The sequence below is a fragment of the Pinus tabuliformis genome, chromosome 1_1 (assembly GCF_031772625.1).
Source record: "Pinus tabuliformis cultivar Carrire ecotype Pingquan chromosome 1_1, CPIR1, whole genome shotgun sequence".
Lineage (NCBI taxonomy): Eukaryota > Viridiplantae > Streptophyta > Pinopsida > Pinales > Pinaceae > Pinus > Pinus tabuliformis.
In genome coordinates this window covers 269,903,410-269,921,161 of record NC_142297.1, presented here as the reverse complement: position 1 = coordinate 269,921,161, position 17,752 = coordinate 269,903,410, and the positions used below count along the sequence as shown (strand labels likewise).

At 37.8% G+C, this 17,752-nt stretch overlaps 1 pseudogene; it reads right to left on the bottom strand.

Annotated features, from left to right (window-relative positions):
• Positions 1 to 9,270: 9,270 nt before the first annotated feature.
• The window catches only part of LOC149212582 (disease resistance protein Roq1-like), a 213,908-nt pseudogene continuing 205,426 nt past the window's right edge, over positions 9,271 to 17,752 (bottom strand).

Genomic DNA, 17,752 nt, shown 5'->3' with positions numbered 1-17,752 from the left:
ATTTCCCTGGTGTATCGTTTGGAAGCTAGTGTGTTGAATTGTCCTCAAAATTCAAATGGACATTACAATCTTTTCAGCCTACTAAATTCTAAACCTATCATCCAAAGTCTAGAATTGTTTTTAATGTACTGGGGTAATATTTTTCACTTTCTTCCCCAGTGGAGTCGCCACTATGTTAGGGCCTAAATCTACCTCAGGTTGAAGAAAGGCAAGTCTAGGGTAACATCAAACCACGCTTAACCTGGTAGCTAGCCCTACTAGGTCGGGAGAAGGCTCTCTCCTTGTCAATCTCAACTAGAATATAACAACTAGGGCTTGATATGACTGAAAATAAATTTTGATTTTAGGCTAGGTATATTAGGTCAGAGGATTTTGTTTAATTTTGATGATTGGTTGCTGGATCAAATGAAGAAGGTAGCTTTGGGTCTGGGAAATCAACTCAGATTTGCAGGAGGTTCTGTGGGGTGAGGTAGGTAGGTGTTTTGGCACTTTGAATTGGGTGTGATGGTAAGTCTAATACCAGTGAGGAGTTGGAGAGGGCATGCATAGTTCATGAGTCTTCTTCAAACAGTAGAAAACATTGAAAACTAAATGTACCCTCAAGGCAGAACACTGAACATCAATGGATTCCACCTATTAATTTTGATTCATTTAGTTACGCAGAAAAAATAAATGATGGCACATATACACATAAGAAAAACACTAAATACAAAGGGAGAAACAATGCCAAGACACATTACCACAAGAATCCCACAAAATGCTGCAAAACCCTGGTTCATTTCCTTGCCAAATTGCAGAAATGATTTACAATAGTGCTCAATGCATCCACAAGAGTCCAACCTTGACAAATGACTAAGAAAGTACAAGATATAGGCATCAGACCACCTATGCTAGCCATTAGGGGTCAAATCCATGAGTCAAGGAGCTATTTCAACAACATCTAAACTAGGAACTAGAAAATAGGCAGTGGAACAGCTTGCCTCTAAAACTATGGAAACTGATTCATTCATCCTCAAACCAATTCTAACTGATGTATCTACCCCCTCAAGTCATCTTTCATCATATTTACATCATAGAACATCATGTTACATCATATTACATCATTAGTTTACCAAAGAGAGAAGAAAAAGTCAACTCACAACAAACTCGGTGAAATTTTGAGTTTTTAGGCAAAATAGGCAAAAATTTCCCTAATGTGCAGCGCCACTTCAAGGCTGAATTTGGAGGCCTTCCATTTCACCAAATTAGGCCCAAGATAGCTTGTTGGAAATCTCTATCTGTCTACTTTCTCTAAAAACTAGAATTTTTGGATTTGGAGTCTATTTGCCCCTTCAAAAATTATTTCTCCCAAGACTCGTTCCTGTGGCTCCAAAAAGTGGCAGAGAGGGCAATTTGTAGGTGTTTTTTGCCCTTTAGGTGACCCAGACCTCCTCCAAATCTTATGAAACTTTCTGGGTTTCATTATTTTTTCATGAGGAATCCAAAAATACAAGCCATTTTGCAAAATACTAGGCCAACTCAATGCGCAGCGCCAAGCCTCTGATGCGCAGCGCTAGGCAGATTTGCTACAAAAACAGGGTTTTCAACTTCTTTTGCTCGATTTTCCTCCAAATCGTGATTTTAGTTCTTCAAGGATGTTTTACACAATGAAATGGATGACTAACATAATTTTACTATATATATGGATGCACTTTTAAATTTTCCTCATTTCAAACCCACTTCTATAAAGTCTTAGTCACTTTTTCTCAAAAACTCTGTTTTCGATTTGAAGTGTGACTTTTCTTGATCAATTGATGGACTGATGCATTGGTGCTTTGTTTTTTGCAGTGGCTGGAGTTGGCAAGGTGACCAAGAGCAGCTGCTGAACTTATTACATATAGAAACACTTTAAATTACATTAAATTTGTACATATAATGAAAAAAAACTCTGTTTTGAGGTAAAAAAACATTTATTGAGCATATCATCAGTGAATTTATGATTCTATGAACTTATAAAACCTCCTCATGTGCCTGTTGAACTTTTATTGAGCTTTGGATGACCATGATGGCAAACCCTAGACCTAGTGAGACTAAAACCCTAAAACTGACTTTTGTAAATGAAATGAAACAAAATGACGGCAAATGACCCAAAACATGTGAAAATAGGCCATCAAGTGAATGTCATGAGGGAAACTGACATGAACCACTACCATCAGTTGATCCATGACCTAATGGAATGCAGCTGATCAGATGGGACACCTAATATGCATGCAAAAAGAGAAATTTGATCATTGATGGAGGGATGAAGATACTAACACTAACATGTTATTTTTTGTATGTGTATGTAATTGTCTATTAGTAATTAGTTGGTGATGAAGAAAGGAGGCAATCTTGTCAATAGTTTGCTGGAGGATTGATACTGCATAATTATTTCATTTAATTTTAGGTATCACAACTTTTGACAGCTAATTAATTCTTAATAGTGTCCCTCCAAGTATTACTAAATATATCTTGAATAGTAGTTTTAATTTTAAATTTTCTCAATTACCTTAGTCTATTGAGACGATATATATTATTAATAACTTTAATGATGAAAATTGATGAAATAATAATTTTGAATCCGAAGTGACAATGCAATAGTGTTGAAGGACAAAAAATGTCAATAATAAAAATGTAGCCAATTACAAATAGCCTTCATTGTGATCAATCTCAAACTATTTTCTTTTACTATTCTTCTTGTCACCCTTGTTAGTTTTTCCATCATTTTATATCGATTATATGAAAATGGCAGTTGAAATTGTAAACCATTCAAATCTTTAACCCAAACTATTGTAGTAAATATCTTACCTTCTCTCTCTTTCTCTCCAATAATAATAGGTTGAATTACTATAACAAAAAAATCAATGCACATTGTTAATCATTTTTTTGTGCTTACATTAAAATCAATCACACTGTTAATCCAATCATTTTAAAATTAATGTACCATCATACATTGAGTTACATCAAATAAGAAACTGACATCTACACTAAAATCAATGCATCTAATTCAAGCAATCAAATAGGATTTGATAAAAACATCTACACTAAAATCAATGTATCTAATGCAAGCAATCAAATAGAATTAGAAAACAACATCTACACTGAAATCAATGCATCTAATGAAAGCAATCAAATAAGATTAGAAATCAACATATAAACTGAAATTAATCCATCTAGTGCAGGCAGTCAAATATAATCAGAAATCAACATCTACTCTAAAATCAATACATCTAGTGCAAGCAATCAAATAGAATTAGAAATCAACATCTACATTGAAATCAATGCATCTAGTGCAAGCAATCAAATAGAATTAGAAAACATCTACACTGAAATCAATGCATCTAGTGCAAACAATCAAATAGGATTAGAAATCAACATCTACACTGAAATCAATGCATCTAGTGAAAACCATCAAATATCATTAAAAATCAACATCTACATTGCATCTAGTGCAAGCAATCAAATGGGATTATAAATATCCATCTATAATGAAATCAATGCATCTAGTGCAAGCAATCAAATAGGATTATAAATAACCATCTACACTTAAATCAATGCATCTAGTGCAAGCAATAAAATAGAATTAGAAAACATCTACACTAAAATCAATGCATCTAATGCAAGAAATCAAATAGGATTATAAATCAACATCTACACTGAAATCAATGCATCTAGTGCAAGCAATAAAATATCATTAGAAATCAACATCTACGCTGAAATCAATGCATCTAGTGCAAGCAATCAAATAGGATTAGAAATCACTATGTACACTGAAATTAATGCAGTGAAAAAAATATTCTTTTCTCTCTCCCCCCTCCATCTATATCTATATCTCCCTCCATCTCTGTCTCTCTATCTCACCCCTAAACATACACACACTCTCAATCTCTCCCTTGTCACTCACTCCCTCTCTCTCCACTTTTCTTTCTCTTGTCTTTCTTCTTCCCTCCATCTCTCCCCTTACAACTCCATCCCTTTATCTCACCCTCTATCCTCCTCTCTCTTTCCCTTCCTCTTTATCCCTTTCTCTCCCACCTCCCTCTCTCTCCCCCCATCTCTCTCTCTCTCTCTCTCCCCCTTTGCCCTCCAACACTGTCACCTTCTCCCTCCCTCTCTCCTTCTTTCTCTCCCTCCTCCATATTTATGTCTTTGTCTCTCTCTCTCTCTCTTAGCCTTATCTCCCTCCCTCATTCCTCTCCTTCTATTTCTATTCATTCCTCATCTCCCTTCTAATTTAGTTTATCTCCTCCAATTTAAGAAACGAAATAGGATTATAAATCACCATCTACACTAGAATCAATGCATCTAATGTAAGAAATATTCTTCCCTCCCCCTCTCCATCTATATCTATATCTCCCTCCATCGCTCCTTATTTGTCTCTCTATCTCACCCCTCCCAAATGCACATTCTCTCTCTCTCTCCATATCAATCTATATCTCCCTCCCTTTATATCTCTCTTCTTCCCTCTCTTCACCTTCTTCTTCCCCCTCTTCCTCTCCCTCTCTCTTGCTCTTCCCCTTCTCTCCCTCTCTCACCCTTTCTATCTCTCTTCCCTCTTGATCTCCTTTCTACATCTCTCTCCATCTCCCTTATTTCCCCCTCTCTCTCTCCCTTCCTCTCTCCTTCTCTCTCTCACGTCCTCACTCTCTTCCTTCCTCTCTTCCTTCCTCTCTCCCTTTCTCTCTCACCTCCCTCGGTCTCTCCCCCTCAACTCTCTCTCTCTCTCTCTCTCTCTCTTCATCTTTGTCTCTCTATCTCACTCACAAACACTCTCTCTCCATCTCTCACTTGTCACTCCCTCTCTCTCTCCACTTTTCTCTCTCTTTGTCTTTCTTCTTCCCTGCTTCTCTCTCCTTCCAAATCCATCTCTCTATCCCTCTCTTTCTCCTCCTCTCTCTCAAATCTTCTCCCTCTCCTTTCCTCTCTCTCCCTTTCTCTCAATCCCTCTATCTCTCCACCTATATCATTCTATGTCTTTGTTCTTCCCTCATATATATATCTATAGGAAATATATATCATGATATATTATAATATAACAAATTTAATATTGTATTAATTAAAAGTTATTAAGTTTAATAATATTTATATTATATTATATTAATGTTAATATTATATTTAATGATGTTTTTTACATGACATGATAACAAAGTTCATAATAAAACTATGTCAAATGAATATTTTAATATTACGAAATATTTATGTTTGTAGAGATTTTAATATATCCATAGGATATGGTTTTTCTTTTAAAGATTTGTTTTCTAAATAATTAATGAAAAGAAATATTAAAATATTTTGGATTCTTTGTGTTGAATTAACTTTTTTACTCTGATTTAAGAAATGGTAGTGACTTTAGTAAACAATAAAGATGTTTAAAATTTTACCTAATTTGGAATTTTAATATGGTAAAAAAATTGTTGAAGGTAAATTTATGATTGATTCAAATTCAATGTATATGATAAAGAATGAACTATTAAATGCATGAGATAATTGTATTGTAGTTTTTTTTTTCCAATATGATTATTTCATTTTTGTTTATGGCGGACATTATTTTTGTCTATTTTTGTTATTATTTATTCGACGTATGGACATAAACATATTTAGATTTCTAATTTTTTTATTTTTATGTTGGCCGACATTAGCTAAAATTTAGCTTTGAACACATACATACTTACACATTGGGGTCATATTGGGTTGTAGAATTCTCCCGACGCAATAAGATATAAAATAGGATATATAATGATGATGAGCATGATTAACTTCGACTAATATTTCTATGGTATATAGGACCTTAAGAAACTAAGAAATTAATTAAAATTCTTTAATATTTTATTTCTATGCTAAAATAGAAGCTCCTCCGAGATCACCATAGTATTAATGAGTTAAAAGGTCATGAAGGTTGGTAGTTTAACAAATATTTTGAAAATTAGATCTAATGTGAGTATAAGATGGACAATTTAAGAGGAAGTGTTTTGTATCTTCAATGCAATTTAAGAGAAAATATTTTTCAACTTCAATCCTCCTAGGAACGCATAGGTGAGAAACTCTTTCATCGCATGGTGTTTTGGGAATTGACCAAACTCAATTTCACTATGAAACTCGTGAGAATTAGTTTTAATCTAGTTTATTTTCTTCTTGACACTAACATAGAGATAAATTTGGTTTTGGAGATTTGGGATTATCGCCTCATAATACACTAATTTCCTTTTTCCCTATAGCTCTTTATTTTCCTACAATTCCTCCTTGAATTAGAAAGTAATAATATTTTTAATATTATTTGAATTTTGTAAGATTATCTCCTCCTTTATTCCCTAATGTTCTAGGCAAAGACTGGGCATCCTTAAGCCACCCTCCCTTGAGTTGAAAGTGGAGGTTTTTTCTAGAGTTAGAAGCAATTTTTAGATGCCTCTTGACATCCAATGTTCTACAACTTCTTATATATATGATATCTAATCATAGCCATATTTTCAATGGGGTAAAGGCTTGCTTCAATTAGGAGGATAGGAAAGGGACCATTCCCTTTAATCTTGAGGTTGTAGCTTATACACTCCATTTGGATTTGTTGAATCTTCCTTCACAACTCTTTGGATATAGTGCAATCCAAAATTTGACATTCATATAAAATAACGTGAGTGACATCTCAAAGATGAGATTCTTTTTATCATAGATCTAAAGACATCGGCACTTGCAATTATTTTGAAGCCCACAGTAAGCTTTCCGAACTCCATTTATAATTTTCTAAATGCCATAATTCTAATTGAACTTATGATGGATGTCAATTCCCAAATATTTGTATAAAAGAACTTTCTCCAAAGAATTCTTTTCATAAATAAAAATATTATAAAGGATTATTTTGAGCTTTAATTATCATAAATGTAGTTTTGTCTATATTTAGAATCATATCTATTTTGGAGCATAAATCATAAAAAATTCTAACTTACTTACTAAAAAATAATATTATCGATATAAAAAAAATCTATTAAATTTATTTATATATTATTTAAGTATTAAAAAGTAAAATAATATATAATACTAGATAATAATTAAAAAAAAATATTTTCAAACAACCAATTATAAATTTATTTTAAGATATAAAATATTGATTACTTATTATCATAATAATATATCTTTTAAAAATAAAAATGAAATATTAAATTATTTAAAAATATAAAAAATTAATTACTTTATAAAATTTAATTTCTAAAAGACTATGTATATATAAAATTATAATCATTTAAAATATGATGAAATTTAAAAATAAATACCTAAATATTAATTAAATTAATTAATTTATTTATTTTAAAATAAAATATATAAAGAACCATTTAAATATATAGTTAGTGAAGAAAACCTAAAGATTGAACAATTAGCTGAAAGTATATACCCTCGTTAAAATCTTGACTACCAGATTGTTGGGTATTTTTCTCGTGTTTGCAATTGGATTAATTTGTTCAAAAATTAAATTATAAATGTCATTTTAAAGCTTCGGTATTTGCTTTAACTCTTGTGTATTTGCGTTAAAATGTATTGGGTATCTAAGTTAAAATATTTTTAATTAATAATTTAAATTTTTAAGAATGTTATTTAATTTTATTTTGAATTTGAACTTTAGATGTGTATATAAAATTCACAAAAATTACAATCCTACCCGGTCGCCGTTCATGTGATCTATAACCATACAAGAAAATCACTTAAACTGACATACCTACTTAAACCGAAATACCTTTATCTATAGAAAAAATATCCAACAATCCCAACTGTTCAACGAGGAAAGAGCTATCCAGCCATATATTGGGTATTTAATGCCCAAAGAGCAGCACGCCACTTAGCCCGATAACACGGGAGCGGGCAAATATTATTTAATGCCGAATTTGCCCGCTCCCGTGTTATCGCGTTAAGTCGCGTGCTGCTCTTTGGGCATTAAATACCCAATATATGGCTGGTTAGCTCTTTCCATGATCCCAACTGTTCAAGACCTGCCAGGTGTTCTAACTCAGAGCACTCCCTAACATCTAGCAATTGAAGCTTTGTCAACTGCGCCAAACCCTCTATACTCTTCAGTTTGCAACACTTACGCGCAGCCAACCGCTGCAGAGATACCAGTGTTTCAATACATGGCAGCTCCTCCAATCCCATGCACCCGTCAATGTTCAGCGTTTGAAGCTTTGTCAAATGTTCCAACCCCTGTATGTTCTTAAGCTTGACACAATTAAATGTCCACACCCCCTGCAAAGATACCAATGTTTCAATATTTGGCAGCGCTTGCAATTCTATGCAGCCGTTAATGTTTAGCGTTTGAAGATTTGACAACGGCTCCAAACCCTGTATTCTTTTCAGCTTGACACAATTGAATGCACACAACTCTTTCAAAGATACCAATCTCTCAATACTTGGCAACTCCTCCAGTTTTATGCACCTACTGATGTTCAGTTTTTGAAGCTCTGTCAGTCGTTCCAACCCATGTATGCCCTTCAACTTGACATAATTAAATGCACACAGATCCTCCAAAGATACCAAGGTTTCAAAACTTGGCAGCTCCTCTAATTCCATGCAACAGCTAGTGTTCAACGTTTGAATTTTTGAAACACCAAAAAACCCTCCTATTTTCTTCAATGCGCCGCAACCCTCCAACTTTAGGGTTCTCAGGCTTGTTGGAAATGCTCCAACCTCCACCAGACCATTACAGTCCTTAATTTCGACATCTTGAAGGTTCGCTAACTTGCCAAAGGAGTGTGGGAGCATCTACAAATTGGAGCAGCTAGAAAACCCTGAGAACAAGCATCTGCAAATTTGACAAGCCGGACAAGCATCGTGTTGTTGCAAAGGAAGTCTTGGAGCGTCTGCAGATGGAAGAAATCGAACAGTCCGTCAATCTGCAAAAGGAATCTGGTAGGCTCTGTAGCTGGGAGCAGCCGTCCATGCGGAGAGTTTTAAGGCTCCTCAACCCGCCAAGGGCTTCTGGTAGGCTCTGCCGCTGGGAGCAACCGTCCAAGTCGAGAGTTTAGAGGCTTGTCAACCCACCAAGTGATTCTGGTAGGCTTTGTAGCTGGGAGTAGCTGTCCATGCAGAGCGTTTGGAGGCTCGTCAACCCGCCAAGTGATTCTGGTAGGTTCTGCAGCAGCCGTCCTTGCCGAGAGTTTGGAGGCTCATCAACCCGCTAAGTGATTCTGGTAGGCTCTCGAGCTGGTAGCGGCAGTTCAGGGGAAGAGTTCGAAGGCTCGTCAACTCGCCAAGTGATTCTAGTAGGCTCTGCAGCTAGGAGCAGTAGTCCAAGTCGATAGCTTCGCGGCTCGTCAACCCGCCAAGTGATTCTGGTAGGCTCTGCAGCTGAGAGCAGCCATCCAAGCCTAGAGTTTGGAGTCCAGTCAACCCGCCAAGTGATTCTGGTAGGCTTTGCAGCTGGGAGCAGTCGACCATGCGAAGAGTTTCGAGGCTCGTCAACCCGCCAAGTGATTCTGGTAGGCTCTGTAGCTTGTCAACCCGCTAAGTGATTCTGATAGGTTTTGTACCTCGGAGCAGCCATCCAAGCCTAGAGTTCAGAGGTTTGTCAACCCGCCAAGTGATTCTCGTAGGCTTTGCAACTCGGAGCAGCCGTCCAAGTCGAGAGCTTCGAGGCTCATCAACCCGCCAAGTGATTCTGGTAGGCTCTGTAGCTCAAAGAAGCCATCCAAGCCTAGAGTTTCGAGGCTATTTAACCCACCAAGTGATTCTAGTAGGCTCTACAGCTGGGAGTAGTCGACCATGCAGAGAGTTTCGAGGCTCTTCAACCGGCCAAGTGATTCTAGTAGGCTCTGCAGCTGGGAGCAGTCGACCATGCAGAATGTTTCTAGGTTCATCAACCCGCCAAGTGATTTTGGTAGGCTCTGGAGCTGGGAGCAGCGGTTGATGCGGAGAGTTCGGAGGCTCATTAACCCCCCAAGTGATTCTAGTTGGCTCTGCAGCTGCGAGCAACCATCCATGCAGAGAATTTCAAGGCTCGTCAACCCGCTGTTGGGGATTTTTCTGGTAAAATCCCAAAAACACACAAGTAAAACTCAACACAGAGGCAATGCTCTGTTTCTCTCTCCACAGGATCTTTTGCACAGGGAAGCTTAAAAAAAAATTCTGAGAACAGAGTATTACATACCCAGAAAATGCTTGTATTCATTAAAATAAAATTCCTGATACATATTTCTTCAGAGAGATTTACCAAAAACTTTCACTAAAAAAAATGCTCTCTCTCTTTTACAAATGATTTTTACACTGCTGTGTAAAATCTTCATACACATTTACTTCTATAAAATGAGCTTTTACATTTACTGCTGTAGAACAAATTTACATGGATTTACTGTTGTAAAATAAATCCTTCACATTCACCCCTGTGTGAAATTTTCATTACATTCAAGCGGCTGATCTTTCACATTACATATTCAATTAAAAAAATGCATTTGCGCTAGCACCATACATTTCATTCCAATGCATTTCAATGCATATGCTTTACAATTTTTTTTTTTTGTTCGCACTGTTGTGCTCTCCTGGTTTTTGTTATTTGCTGCAGCTGAAACTATCCTTCATCCCCGTGTGCTTTTCCAAGTTACAAAGTCAACACATCAAAACCAAACATATCACTTACGATACCTTACCCATACTTCCGTAAATTTAAAAAACAATAAAATTAAAAACGTTTACCAACTTTTACCTATGACTATGACAGTGCATTAAATACATTAAATAAAAAAACGACGGTAAAAACAAAACTAATGTTCTGGCAGGTTGAATAAGATCTTTGTCCGTTGACCTGATCGGACGCAATTCGCACACCAACCTCACACAAGCCAAACGAATTTTAACGTCTGGGCAGTTGGTGGTTTCAGAGTTGTACACTGGACGCATGGCAGCAACGGATTGTGTCGGAGGCCCTCTGACGAAAACAACCTTTTGCGAATGGTGGTGCAGGGAAGTCTGGGTGGTTTTGCCAAACCACGCTGCAATAAACGTGCGGTTGAAATTAATATTTCAACACTCCCCTTTAATTTCAACTGCTGGGTTATCAGTCATACCCAAACACTTCCTCAAAAATTCAAAGCTTTTCTGATCCAATGGCTTTGTCAAAATGTCTGCTACCTGTTCTTGAGTCCTGTAATGTTCTAAGATAATTTCTCCATTGTTCACCAATTCTCTGATGTAGTGAAACCTTGTATCAATGTGTTTCGTTCTCTTATGAAACACTGAATTCTTTGACAATGCAATAGCTGAGCTATTGTCACAAAAAATCACTGTCGCTTTTGCCTGCTCTTTCCCTAAGCTCCTCAACATCCTTCTCATCCAAACTGCTTGACATGTTGCTGCTGTAGCTGCCACATATTTAGCCTCTGCTGTAGACAATGCTACAATGGACTGCTTCTTAGAAGCCCATGAAATGGCTCCTGAACCCATATTTCAAATTCCTCTTTCATGACTGATTTAAAATTCTCAATGAGCTGATCATCATTACCTGTGAAACAAACATCATCAACATATAAGACAACAATTAGCAATGTACCATCCTTTTCTTTGATGTAGACGGTGGGTTCTCCTTCACACTTGTCAAATTCATTATCCAATAGATAGGAATCTATCCTGCTGTACCATGCTCTTGGCGCTTGCTTCAGCCCATAAAGAGCTTTCTTCAATTTGCACACTTTGTGCTCTTCACCTTTCTTCTCATAGCCTAGAGGTTGTTCAATGTAAACCTCTTCCATTAACACTCCATTTAGGAATGCTGACTTCACGTCCATTTGATAAACTTTCCACTTGTTTTGAGCTGCTATGGACAACACTGCTCTCACGGTTTCCATTCTTGCAACCGGTACGAAAGTCTCCTCATAATCTCTCCCATACTGCTGCTTGTATCCTTTGACAACCAGCCTTGCCTTGTGCCTTTCTATCTTGCCTTCAGCATTGCACTTGGTCTTGTAGACCCATTTAACTCCTATGACCTCTTTACCTTTTGGTAGCTCAACCAAATCCCATGTTTTGTTTCTCTCTATGGCATTGATCTCCTCATCCATAGCTTCTATCCATTTCTTATCTTTAATTGCATCTTCGAAATGAATAGGATCATCAACATGACAATACAAGGCAAATAAGGAATTCATTCCTTCATCATAAATATCACTTAAGTTTCTGAATTTCTTACCTCTTTCATTCGGTGTACAAGTGCTTGAAGATGCACTTGAATTTCCTCCTTGTGGTGTGCTTGGAGAAGCACTTTCATTTATCCTCAAGGGTGTTCCTTGCTGTCCTTTTGTTGGTGCTGCTGTTTGGGGATGTATTTAAGCCATCTCCTCATCATCTTCATCATGAGACAAACAGTTTTTAACGTTCACTGTTTTCTCTATGCTTCCATCCCAAGCTTCCTCCTCAATGAACTGAACATCTCTGCTGACAAAAAACCTCTTGGTGGATGGGATATACAACCTGTAAGCTTTGGATTCCTCATTGTATCCAATGAAAAGACATTTCTCCCCTTTGCTGTCCAACTTCCTCCTTAGCTGATCTGGTATGTGTGCATAGGCCACACATCCAAAAATTTTCATGTGGGTGACACCTTGCTTTCTCCCACTCCATGCTTCTTCCGGCACTTTGTTCAACACTGCTTTTGTAGGACACATGTTCAAAATATACACTGCACAATTTACAGCTTCAGCCCAATAATCATTTGGCAAATGCTTTGCCTTCAGCATGCTCCTCGCCATATCCATGATGGTCCTATTCTTCCTTTCAGCAACTCCATTTTTTTGTGGGGTGTACCTAGCTGTAAACTGTTTATGAATTCCATTTTCTCTACAAAACCTTAGGGATTCTTTGGAGATGTACTCACCTCCTCTGCCAGTTCTCAAAACTTTGATATGCAGCCCGCTTTGGTTTTCCACAAGTGCCTTGAAATTTCGGAATTTTTCAAACACTTCCGATTTGTTCTTCAAGAAATAAACCCAAGTCTTTCATGTAAAATCATCAATGAATGTTAGAAAATATTGGCTGCCTGCTAAAGATGGGTTTTGCATTGGTCCACATAAATCTGAGTGGATGATCTCTAAGGGTGCCTTTGCCCTTATGATTTTCCCTGATGGAAAACTTTCTCTGTGTTGTTTACCCAATATGCAACCTTCACAAAGGCTGTCTGGTTTCTCTATCAATGGTAATCCTCTTACCATTCCTTTCCTGCTCAACAAATTAAGACCTCCAAAGTTGATATGTCCAAATCTCAAGTGCCACAACCAATTTTCATCCTTTGGCACGCTTTGGAAAGCCTCTTGGGTAACTGCTGCAATTTCTCCTTTGTTTTTCAAATCTGCCCTGATCTTGAGAGGGAACATCCTGTTCCTTGTCATATTTACTTCAGCAATGCATCTTTTGCTGGGTGCTATATCCATGATGGTGCATACATCATTTTCAAAGAAAACATTGTAACCCTTTTGAACAAGTTGTCCAATACTCAAGAGGTTACATCTCATTCCGGGGACATAGTAGACATCTGCTATGGTTTTCTTCTCACCCTTCTTTGTAAATATTTTTACCTCTCCTTTTCCCATAACAGAAATTTTTCTATCAGTTCCTAGTGTGACTTCTGATTTTACATTTTTATCTAGGGCAGAAAAGAAGGCTATGTTTCCTGTCATATGGTTGCTGCAACCTAAGTCTAAAAACCATATGTCTTCACTGTTTGTTTCAACCATGTTACAAGCTAACAACACATTATCTTGGCTGATGCTTTCTCTAGTGACATTTGCATTTGGTCTATTACTTATATCATGCTGCTTCTTCCTACATTCACTGGCATAGTGCCCATATTTTTTACAATAATAGCATTGAACATTGGATTTTTCATACCTTTTTCCTTGAGCATGATATTGTCCTCTTTGTTGGCTGCTGCCTTGGCCTTGGTTCTGATTTGGATTGCTGCCTCTTCCTTGAGCATTTGCTGGGCTATTCCTTCCACCTCTGTTCTGGCTTCTGCCTCTTCCTCTCTTGTTTCCTCTGCCTTGAACCCTTCCTCTTCCAAAGGACATCTGGGTCTTGAAGGCTTGCTCTAGAGATGAGTTTTAATTCCTACTCAATCTCTACTCATGTGTTATCAGTGATGCATGTAGCTCATCAACTGAAAAGTTTGAGAGATCTTTTGTCTCTTCAATTGTGGTGACAATCGCATCAAACTTTGAGGGTAAGACCCTCAATATTTTCTCCACAATCCTCCTTTCTTCAATGGTTTCTCCATGAGTCCTCATCTGTGTGATTAGACCAATCACATGTGTGAAGAATGATTCAATGTTGTCTGATTCCTTCATGTTCAGATTTTCAAAATCCTTCCTCAGCAATTGTAGTTTTGTTGTCTTCACTCTCTCCATGCCTTGATAGGCTGTTTTGAGGGTTTGCCATGCTTCATTGGATGTCTTAGCTGCTGCTATCCTTGGAAACACACTCTGGTCCACTGCTTGATACAACAATACAATGGCTTTTGCATCCTTCTTCCTATTGCTCTTCAGCAGATCTCTCTCTCCCTGAGTTAATGCATTGAACTCATTTTCATCTGCTGGTTCTTCAAACCCAAATTCAACTAATTCCCATAAATATTGAGAGATAAATAAAGCTCTCATGGTTATTGACCAGTAGTCATAGTTCTTCCCATTAAACTGTGGGAACTAGGTGTTAAACATACCCATGATAGTGCTGGTGCTAGCCATTCCTTGCATCCTCAACTATGCTTCAATTTCTTGACTGTGTATTTTAAAACACTGACTGTTTCAGCAGTAACAAAAAGAAAACTTTGAGGAATACCTGAATCTTTTGCGTGAGACTTCACTTTGCTGGAGAAGATTTACTGCTGCAACAAAAGACTCCTCCCTTCAGCTTCTTGAACACCTTCAAAGAGCCTAACCTGCTCTGATACCACTGTTGGGGATTTTTCTGGTAAAATCCCAAAAACACACAAGTAAAACTCAACACAGAGGCAATGCTCTGTTTCTCTCTCCACATGATCTTTTGCACAGGGAAGCTTAAAAAAAATTCTGAGAACAGAGTATTACATACCCAGAAAATGCTTGTATTCATTAAAATAAAATTGCCTGATACATATTTCTTCAAAGAGATTTACCAAAAACTTTCACTAAAAAAAATGCTTTGTCTCTCTTTTACAAATGATTTTTACACTGCTGTGTAAAATCTTCATACACATTTACTGTTGTAGAATAAATTTACATGGATTTACTGCTGTAAAAGAAATCCTTCACATTCACCCCTGTGTGAAATTTTCATTACATTCAAGCGGTTGATATTTCACATTACATATTCAATTAAAAAAATACATTTGCGCTAGCACCATACATTTCATTCCAATGCATTTCAATGCATATGCTTTACAATCTTTTTTTTTTGTTCGCACTGCTGTGCTCTCCTGGTTTTTGTTATTTGCTGCAGCTGAAACTATCCTTCATCCCCATGTGCTTTTCCAAGTTACAAAGTCAACACATCAAAACCAAACATATCACTTATGATACCTTACCCATACTTCCGTAAATTTAAAAAACAATAAAATTAAAAACGTTTACCAACTTTTACCTATGACTATGACAGTGCATTAAATACATTAAATAAAAAAACGACGGTAAAAACAAAACTAATGTTCTGGCAGGTTGAATAAGATCTTTGTCCGTTGACCTGATCGGACGCAATTCGCACACCAACCTCACACAAGCCAAACGACTTTTAACTCCCGGGGAGTTGGTGGTTTCGGAGTTGTACACTAGACGCGTGGCAGCAACGAATTGTGTCGGAGGCCCTTTGACGAAAACAACCTTTTTCGAATGGTGTTGCGGGGAAGTCTGGGTGGTTTTGCCAAACCACGCTGCAATAAACGTGCGGTTGAAATTAATATTTCAACACCCGCCAAGTGATTCTGGTAGGCTCTACAGCTGAGAGCAGTAGTCTAAGTCGAGAGTTTTGAGGCTCGTCAACCCACCAAGTGATTCTGGTAAGCTAGGCTCTGCAACTGGGAGCAGCCATGCAAGCCTAGAATCCTGAGACTAATCAACCCGACAAGTGATTCTGGTAGGCTCTGCAATTGGGAGCAGCCATGCAAGCCTAGAGTCCTGAGGCTAGTCAACCCGACAAGTGATTCTGGTAGGCTCTGCAACTGGGAGCAGTCGACCATGCGGAGAGTTTTGAGGCTCGTCAACCCTCCAAGTGATTCTGGTAGGTTCTGCAGCTCGAAGCAGTCGTCCAAGTTGAGAGTTTGGAGGCTCATCAACCCGCCAAGTGATTCTGGTAGGCTTTGCAGCTGGGAGCAGCGATACATCTAGAGAATTCGGAGGCTCGTCAACCCGCCAAGTGATTCCGGTAGGCTCTGCAGCTGGGAGCAGCCGTCCAAGTCGAGAGTTTCGAGGATCGTCAACCCACCAAGTGATTTTTGTAGGCTCTGCGGCTGGAAACAACCATCCAAGTTGACAGTTTGGAGGCTTGTCAACCTGCCAAGTGACTCTGGTAGGCTCTGCAGGTGGGTGCAATAGTTCAAGCCGAGATTTTGGAGCCTTGTCAACCCACCAAGTGATTCTAGTAGGCTCTGCAGCTGGGAGCAACCATCCATACGGAGAGTTTTGAGGCTCATCAACCCGCCAAATGATTTTGGTAGGCTCTGCAGCTGGGAGCAATTGTCCAATTCGAGAGTTTCGAGGTTCTTTAAATTGCCAAAGGAAGCTGGCAACGACTTAATATCTGAACAACACGGCAACTTCAAGTAATTCAAGGACTGTAGACGACAAAATTCATCTGGCAAGATATTCAGACCAACCGGTTCATTGTTGTTGTTGTGCAAGATAAATTTTTCGAGATAATTCAACGTCCCAATGGACTCTGGAATATTGAGAATGCGACCATCAATTTCCAACTCCCTAATCTCCACAAGGGCCTGCAATTTCATATTTTAAATTGGGCTTGACACTCGATGGCACAATTTCTATAAATTGTGCGTAAATTTTTATAATAAAGGTCAATTGAAAAATGAAAAACTTCAGACAAGAAAACAAAATCACATAATTACCTCGCATTCATTTGCCCAGATTGTTTCAAACTCCTTCCCCTTTATTTGTAAAACTCTTAAATTTTTCATTAAAATCCATGAAGGCAGGGAGGAGTACAGACAGTTAATCCAGCAGAGCCATATTAGCTTTGGTGGCTGAGCAATATTCAATATGCTTTCCACACAATCACCTTCAGTCGTAAGAAGCTGCAACCTGCCCATTAGATCCACAAGGATTTTGAACTGTTGTGGAGACCATTCCCTGGGGCATCATTCGGAACAATCCTAACTCCACGCACCTAAAACACAATTGATCGATATTTCTGCAAATTAGATGATAAACTCAAAATTTACAGACAATTCACACCATAATGACATTTCAAAAGTTGATATTAGAACATTATTTTCAGTGTCACTCTAGAGCTTCAAAATACGTATAGGTGAGTGTTAACAAAGAAGGTTTTCAGTTGGACGCCAAATACGATGCCAAGAGTCTGGGGGCTCTTTCTCCACCAGGTCTCTCCCCATATCCCTAAGGTGGTTGTGCATTCTTATTTGATTTTCTTCGTCTACCTCCACAAGACACCTGTTTTGTAGATTCTGAAAACCCAGCTCTCCTTCCCAGCCAGATCCGTCCCAGATTCTTATCTCTGTGTCTCTGTCTTTGTGTAGAAAGAAATGTTGAAATGTTACTTTCAACTGCAG